General features: G+C 56.5%; 1 long non-coding RNA gene across 2 annotated transcripts; it reads right to left on the bottom strand.

The window, feature by feature from the left end:
* Positions 1 to 1,080: 1,080 nt before the first annotated feature.
* On the bottom strand, positions 1,081 to 7,927 carry LOC308044906. 2 transcript variants are annotated; one of them, XR_013922690.1, is made up of 5 exons: positions 7,586 to 7,927; positions 5,515 to 6,121; positions 4,077 to 5,116; positions 3,657 to 3,777; positions 1,081 to 3,129 (listed from the first exon to the last, which is right to left on the bottom strand). It is a non-coding gene; the product is annotated as an uncharacterized lncRNA (long non-coding RNA). The 2 variants fall into 2 exon arrangements; XR_013922691.1 differs by having other exon boundaries at positions 4,931 to 5,116.
* Positions 7,928 to 8,418: the final 491 nt, after the last annotated feature.

Raw genomic sequence — 8,418 nt, 5'->3', positions numbered from 1 at the left:
AGCAGCGATCGGGGGATGTGGGGGGGCGGAAAGCGACGGCTCCTACGGCCGCGGCGGCAGCAGCGATCGGGGGATGTGGGGGGGCGGAAAGCGGCGGCTCCTCCGGCCGCGGCAGCAGCAGCGATCGGGGGATGTGAGGGGGGGCGGAAAGCGGCGGCTGCTCCGGCCGCGGCAGCAGCAGCGATCGGGGGATGTGAGGGGGGGCGGAAAGCGGCGGCTGCTCCGGCCGCGGCAGCAGCGGCGATCGGGGGATGTGGGGGGGGCGGAAAGCGGCGGCTGCTCCGGCCGCGGCAGCAGCGGCGATCGGGGGATGGGGGGGCGGAAAGCGGCGGCTGCTCCGGCCGCGGCCAGGACGTGGCTTCAACGGCACCGGGGGAGCGAGACCGCGCGCTGTAGGGCCGGGGGCTCCAGGGATCCCGCAGCGGCGGCCGTGGGGCTGGATGGGGCGGCTGTGGTGATAACCTGTGGGGCACTTCAGTGGCTGCCAAGGGGCTCTTCAGAGGCGAGTCTGGAGCTCTTACGGGGCAGGAACAGCGCTGCTATAGCGGTACCTGTGGGGCAGCCACGGAGTTACTTTGGGGTCACCTATTGGGGGGGGGCGGGGGGCCGCGCGCAGCTGAGTGCGGCCCCACCCACCGGGGTGGGGTCAGTGCTGAGGGGCGGGGACTGTGAAGAAACGCCCATTGGGAGGCTTGCTTGAGGAAAGTGGGCAGGGGGTGCAGCCTCCGTGTGCCACGCCCCCATAGGAGGAGCCTCTTGGGGAAGGGAGAGGGACACGCCCGAGGGGGGCGTGGCTTAGGAAAGGAGGGGTGGAGCCGAGATAAGGGTGGGCTCTGTACAGCACGTGCTCTGAGGGGGTGTGGGTTAGCAGGGGCTGAGTTTGGGGGTGGAGCTGTGGGCGGGGCTTCGATGCACCGTGCTGCTGGGGGGTGGGCGCGATGAAAGGGAAGGGGTCTGTAAGGGACACGCGCCTCGGGGAGGGCACAGACCGGCAGGGGCGGAGCTTGGACAGGGTGGAGTTGGGGGTGTGGCTTTCTCAGACCACGCCCTTGGAGGGAGAGGCCGGACTGGATAGCACACTGAAAAATTAAAATTAACTGTTGTTAACCACAGCGAGTTTGCTGTCTTTTTATTTTAACTCAGAGGTAATTAATAGCCGTCATGTTTTTGCACAACCCCAAAAAAGCTGTGCTTAAATTCAGACTGTTTTCTAATTTTATTTTACATCAAAATATCTTTTACTGTTCTGTTGGGAATCATTACTGCCTGGGAACTCTTTACTGCCTCTATTTATAAACAGCCACTATTTAGTGGTTCCTTTTAACTTCTCTTTAAAAAAAAAAAAAAGTAACGTTTTGACTCCGTTTGGTTCTGAGCTTTGTTGCCTCCAATCTCATGGCTCTGTTATAATTTAAATACGAAACACTCGCGATTACTTTCCACTGCTGTTTAACATCTAAAGCTTCCTTATTTTGTTTCCTATGCAGTCATTCGTGCCTGCAGTTTATTTCATAACGGTTGTTTAAATGTAGCTACCAATGACTCCACATTAGTTTTCTGCCTTTATCATTTAAAAGGAATTCCAAACAATGTGCTTTTTAAACGAGGACTCAGATTGGGAATAACCGCTGCCTAGGTCACCAAGTAATAGCTGAAATGAAATTTAGTTATTGCTCACGCCTAAATAATTTCATTTATTTACACTTTAACATTTTCATCATTACATTACTACCAGGCAGATTAACTAGCACACATTATTTTTTATTATAGATATAAACTAGAGGTTTTTTCTCTACAGGTATTACTTCCAATTAGTGCTCCAGTATTTATATTCCACTCTTTTAAATTTTACTACATAAATTGGGGATAATTACTGTCTGCAGAGTCTTGAGTAACAGCTAGAGTAGATGAGAGGCATTATTTACTCCCAAAGCCTCTTCTGGTTACTCTTATTTAAGTTTTAATTCTAAATGTCTTACAGTAAGTAAGCAGTTACAATAATAAAACACAAGGACCCTGGAATTTCCAGGAAAACCCACCGCAGCGCCTCGACGTGTCCAGAGACTGTCGGTGCCGGCTCCGCCAGCAACGCATCCAACGAACCCCACGGTGCTGCCGAGGCTGCGGCAGCGTATGGAACCGACCGGAGCGCGGGGAGGAGACTCAGCCCAGCAGGTACCGCACGCAACGTGAAACACCGGGCAGCGCAACTTCATCTCAAAGGAGGAACACGCACACGGAGCGCAAGGGATGTTATTCTGCACGGGACACGCGCTGTCCTTAGCAGCTGCGCAGCAACACTGTCTCTGAGTTGCGCGTCCATCCAGCCGTCTGCCCACCCTGACGCGCTCACCCGCAGACGTACCCGGCTGGACACACACACGTGTACTGGGGAACTCGCACCAGCGCTACGTTCTGGGGAGGAGCGAAGGACAAGGCAGCAATAAATCCTGCAAGAATCCGCCTCTAATATACTGTAGATCAACAATGACAGTTGTAAGTCACAGAGACTCCTCATTTTCTCTCTGACTCTCACAACAGTAATAAGTAAGTCCCGAAGGATGGAAAACACCAGGATCGGCTGGGAACGACAACAAAGGTAGGTCAAAGAAGGTAAATGGGGGCTCTCAGGGGCCCCAAAAGACAAGCTCAGCTGTCCTGAGAGGAGCAGATGGGAATCAGAGGAGTTCTGAGGGGATCGCGGTGCGGGGCTGTCCTGGTTTTGTTAAAAAACAAGTTTCTCTTTTAGTGAATTTGCCTGTCAGCTAAAGCTTCACATTAGCTGCATTTTCCTGGAGAACCAGATACCTGTTTTGGTAAACAGAGCAATGGAATGCTAACTTGTTGATAAGGACAGATTCACATCTTGCAAGAGGGGCAACAAGAAACAGGTGACCAAGAAACTGACCAATGGTGTATAACATCCCATTCACGTGAATACTTCATATAAAAGTGGGAGATCACGAGGATCTTGTCCTCTTGGCCCCTTTTCGTCCCTTCTGCTTATGGTGACATTAGGAGAGGACCTTGCTAGTTGTCCCTGCGAACTGAGGCCTAGTGAGAAACTGAATCCAGCTCCAGTTGTCTGCAGAGTCCAGTCCAGGACTTCGGGTGCCGGCTCTGCAGGTGCTGAGACATTAAAGATTGGTTTTGTATATTTGGTATGATTTTCTCTATTCTTATTAGTAGCATTAGTAAAACATTGTTAATTTTTCCAACTCTCTTCTCTCTGTCCTTCTTTCCCTCCCGATCGCCTGTCCTGAGTGGGAAAGGGGAGAGGGAGGGGCAAAAGGGGGAAGTGGGGGAGAGAGGGGGTTAACAATACGTCTGCCAGGGTGTTACTGTCACCTCGCAATCTAAACCCTCGACAGGGGCCAACAGATGGGCGGTCCTGAGAGGAGACAAGAGGGAAAAATGAGGCCTCTGGGATGTGTCAAGAGCAAATGGGCAAGTTTTGAGGGGAATTTAATGGGGCAAAGGTCAAACAGGCACCCTGATGCCACCAAAGAGCCTGCAGGGACCCAAAGGCAGGCAGGGTAATCGCAGAGGAACTGGAAGGAAATGGGTTTCTGAGGGAACCAGGGGGCGAGTAAGCTTGTGAGGGGTCCAGAGGCAAAGGGATGTGTCCTGAGGGGAACAAATCGGAAGGTTCTTACCTCTGAGAAGTTGTCTTTGTCTTCGGTTCCACCAGCAGCCGTCCTGTGGTCCCGGCACAGCCTGAGGATCCCTGACCCGCACCACCACAACCTTTAACAGGACATTGGGCCGTTCTAGAACCTGAATGACAAACAGTGAGTATTTCTCTAGGACAGCTTTGATGTGGGATTGTTCTGTTTATCCTGCAGGGGATGGGGAGTAATTTCTCCTCCCCACAGTACCACTGAACACCCCGCCCATGAATCTTCAGGCATTTTGGGGCTGTAAGCCCCCATCTCTCGCTGGCCTGCTCCTCCAGTAACATCATGGTCACGCCCTGAGTCCCCTCATTTATTCACTCCAAAAAAAAAAGGTAGAAAAGGAAAACAGCCCCAGCTGCCAGCTCATTACTTTCAAATGCCATTTACCTATGTACATACCAGAGCCCCCAAAAACGGGGGGGCAGCGCCACGAACAGCCGCAGCCATGTCCCACAGGCCGGCAGCCACACCCCGGCACGCTGGGGACGGAGGACGGTGCCGCGAGTCCTGCTCCCCCGACCTGGGCTGGGGGCTCTGCTGAGCATGGGGTGGTCACAGCTCCCCCTCTGAAACACAGGAATTCCACAGCAGAGTTCCGCCCTGGGGCGGCCGGCTGCAGCGCCGCGCTTTGCCCGCAGCCTCTCCTTCCTTGTCCACTTTATACAACGGCCTCTGCTCATCACGTCTCATCGAGGCTGCTCTACTCGCATCATCAGCGGGCGGTTCCTCAGTCTCTTTCCTGCCAGCTAAAATAACCCCCAACGGGCTCTTTTTCACAATGACGCTCCTACGCCGTCCTCCCGTTACGCGTCACGCAGAACGACGCGGCTCATCTTGGAACAAAGACAGGCAGTAACTAGCAACGCTTACAGCACCGCTCCACGCATAATACTATTGCCTACCCACGACATACCGCCCTCACAAGCTGTGCTCCAACTTGATCCCACCCTCTCCAAAACCAAACAATTCCGCTACGCAGCTCCAATCTATCCAACACTCAGCACCGCAATCAAGACACTCTGCAACGCAGGCGGCTTCGCAACGCTCACGCCCCTTGCGCGTTAAAGCCGCGGCAGCTCCTGCTGTAGTTATTGCCGTTCCAGTGCATAGTCAAAAACCAAGGCTAAGCCGCGTTCTTTACTTCATTTCATGAGGTTACTTATAACCCTTTAGTTTCTCGCTGACCACGCATCTGTGAATTCTTAGTTAAATACAAACTAAGCTCTCAGCTTCTAAACAACGTGTTACTTAACCTTCCGTCTCCCTCTTGTCGTGCAGAAGGATCCGAAAGGCGAAAAACGTCCCCTCGCCGTGCAGGCGGTCAGAAAGCCTTTCCCGCACGTCAACCGCTTAAGGAGGGCTACATCTTCTATAACTTCAGCGCAGCATACGTTAACTTGGCAGCTTCTCTTCAAAAGCGAGAAAACGGGGACAGGCGTCTGAAAAAACAAGGCAGAGAACAAAGCAGCTGGGAACATCGTGTCACTTACACGTGCACGTACCACCACCCCCCAAAACGGGGGGGGCTCCCCTAGGAAAACAAAGCGGGGGCAGCGCCCCAAACAGCCGCAGCCCCCGGCCCACAGCCCGGCAGCTGCCCCCCGGCACGGCAACGCTGCTGGCCAGCCTGAGAAGGGAGCTGTTCGTGCCGGCCAACATCGATACCCCCCCTTTTCCAGGCACTTTGGAGAACTCTATTGGCCAGAGTTGCCCTGCTACATTTCCCTCGTCCAGCTGCTCTTGTCTGTACCCTGTATCCAGTACTAAGGTGGTTTTCTAGACACGTTTCACATTGCCGGGTCACTCGTTCGCAAAGAGTTTATAAATTCGCTCTTACCTTTTCGCCTAATCTCGACAGAGCGCATCAGCTCCTCACGCCGCGAGGCACCGCTGCCCTCCCGTCGCCGGTGACAGCTTCTTTGGACCCTAATTCTAATTCGGCTAGAAATCTCCTATTCATTTCTTAGCCTCTTTGTTACAGTTTCCTGATCAGTGTTTCCCTTCCGAGGCCCTTTGCAACGCGTGGCGGCGGCTTTTCCAGCAACAGCACAGCTTCCAGCAACTGGAGCATCATGTTCAATCCGCCTTCCTTGTGCTGTGAATAAACTTGATTCTTTTCAAATGGCTTCAAGGGCACGCACCATGCGAAAAACCTGCTTAGGATCCGTGCAAATATTAATCTTCTTCTCTTTGCGTAATTCTAAAGCTCGCGTGAGAGCAATTTCTTCAGCTTGCTGGGCAGAAGGCCCTGCAGGTAAAGGTTTCGCTTCCATTACCCGCTGGGCAGCCGTCACCGCACGCCCGGCTTCGCGTACCCCTGGCTTTACGCAAAGCCGCTCCCGTCAGCGACCCAGGAGCCTTCGGCATCCTCCAGCGGCCGGTCCCTTCAAGCCGCTTCTGCTGTTGCCAAGCACTCGTGGGCCACCCACCGCAAGACGGATCCGCTGAGGAAAGAAGCCGCACCGACAACGTTAGCAGTAGCAATATTTACACCATTAAACGTTCTAAGGAGGCACCGAGGGAGGGATGTTGTTTGCACACAAACGGGGACCTGACCCCCGTCGGGGGGACGGACACTGACACGCAGAGACCTGACTGCGAACCCCGCGGGTCAAACAGCGGCTCTGCCCCCCGGCAGCTTCTCCGCAAAGGCGAGAAGAGAAAGCAGGGACAGGCATCTGAAAAAACAAGGCAGAGAACAGAGCAGCGGGGGGGACAGAGGAAAAGAGGCCGGAAGAGCACCGAGGAACAGGGCAGAGGAAGAAACAAATCGGCGCGGCGGGGCGGAGACGGGGCAAAAAAGCCCGGCACGGCCAACGAGACAGAGAGGAACGCGGCCACGGGCGGGGAGCGGGACACGGGGACGCAGCGAGAAGCCACGGGACGCGGGGAGATACCAAAAAGTCGGCAAGAAAGACTCTTTAACGCTGCTCTGAAAGCGTTAAACGGCAGGCAATTTCAATACAGCGCGCCGCACGCTCAGAGGATCGCCCCTGTCATCGAGCGTGCGCGTGACTCACGCTCCTTGGCATTTATGACATACACCTATTGCACATTCATTTGCTGCTAGCGCTTAGTTAATGCCTTAAACAGAAGCGCTTTCCATAACGCCACCCTCCGCTGGCAGTCCATCGTCGGTACGCCAGAGTGTCCGTCAAGGGTCTCCAGTGGTCCCCGGTGCCCCCCCGCCCCGGTGTCGGCTTCTCGACCTCATCTCTTGAGCACGCCCACTGCCATTTGGTGCTGCTACTCCAGTAGCTCCTTCTCCAGTCAGTGGAACGTTCCCTCTTCCCAGCCTGCGAGCCAAGGACATCCCGCTTTGCCCCACCTCCAGTCCCTACAGAGCTAGTTTTGCTCCGTTAGGTTTCTGTTACGTTAGGCCTAGTCTTGCTACCTCATGCCGAGGGCTTTCTAAAAGACTTTTGCTCCTCCTATCAACGGGAAGCAAGAGGGAGAGCAACGGGCAAAACCGATGGCAGAGCCAGAGAGACGGCGGGGAGCACAGGGGGCTGGAGGAGGAAAGAGAGGAACGAGGAGCCCCGCGGAGAGACGGAGGGCAGGGAAAAAAACAACAAAACGAGAGAAAAACGGGGCGGGGGGCAGCACGAAGGCTCAGAACAGGAACGAGGACGGGAACAGCGCCGTACAGAATGAAGAAAGCCAGCAACGCGGAGCACGAGAAAGGCACAGAGAGACAAGGCGGAGGGAGGGAGGAAGGAAAGAGAAAGACGGGAAGGTCGGGGGACAGAGCAGCACGTACAGACGCAGAGAGGAAGAGAGCAGCGGGGGCGGCAGAGCAGCGGGCGCCACAACGGGCCAGAGAAAGCGTGGGGAAAAAGGAGACGGAGGGGCAGGGAGGCACCAGGACACACAAGCCGGGGACGAGGCCCCGAGGGCCAGGGACTCACAGCGGCTCTCGCTTTCCGTGGCTGCCAGGAGGCTTCTAACAGCTCAGACGCTCCTGTCTCCTCCTCTCCTCCCTCGGGGCGCTCGGCCGTCCTCAGCCTAGGAGAACACGGTGGGGTGTCAGGGCTCCCACGAGACGAGGCTTCGGGGACACGCAGCCTCGCCGGCTCGCTCGCCACGCAGCCGTCCCGCTCCAGGATACGCGCACGGACCCTGCCGCGCGCGTTGCCGGCCTGGCCCGCCGCACGCCACGCAGAGGGACCCTTCGCCCTCCGCAGAGAGGGGCTCTCTCTCTTGCCCGCCGCAGGAAGCAGACGTCGGGCCCACGGCCCCGCGTTTCCTCCTCTTTACCTCTCCCCAACCTCTCCGGCTCCAGCCGCGCCAGCACCCGTCCACGGACGGGACGCGCTCCCCCGTCCCTTTGCCCTCTGCGCTGCGAGACGAGCCTCGCCAGCCCGAGGCGGGCGCAGCCCACGGCATCCCCGGGGGGGCAGCGAACGGCCACATCCTCAGCGTGGCCTCTGGGAGCGGGAAAGAAGAAGCAGCGGCCGTTACCACCGTAGCTCACCCCTGCCTGAGCCTGCTCCTTGCGCAGGGGCCACCGGAGAGGTGCCGAGGGCCGGCTTGCCAAAAAAAACGAGGATTGGGATTAACCCTCCCAAGGGGCCCCCAGGTCTACCTCCCAGGGTGGGGGCCCCCAGGTCTACCTCCCAGGGCGGGGGCCCCCAGGTCTACCTCCCAGGGCGGGGGCCCCCAGGTCTACCTCCCAGGGCGGGGGCCCCCAGGTCTACCTCCCAGGGCGGGGGCACCACATCTACTGCTCCTCCTTGGTGAG

This window comes from Nesoenas mayeri (genome assembly GCF_963082525.1).
Source record: "Nesoenas mayeri genome assembly, chromosome: 12".
Lineage (NCBI taxonomy): Eukaryota > Metazoa > Chordata > Aves > Columbiformes > Columbidae > Nesoenas > Nesoenas mayeri.
This window is presented reverse-complemented; position numbering and strand designations above follow the sequence as displayed.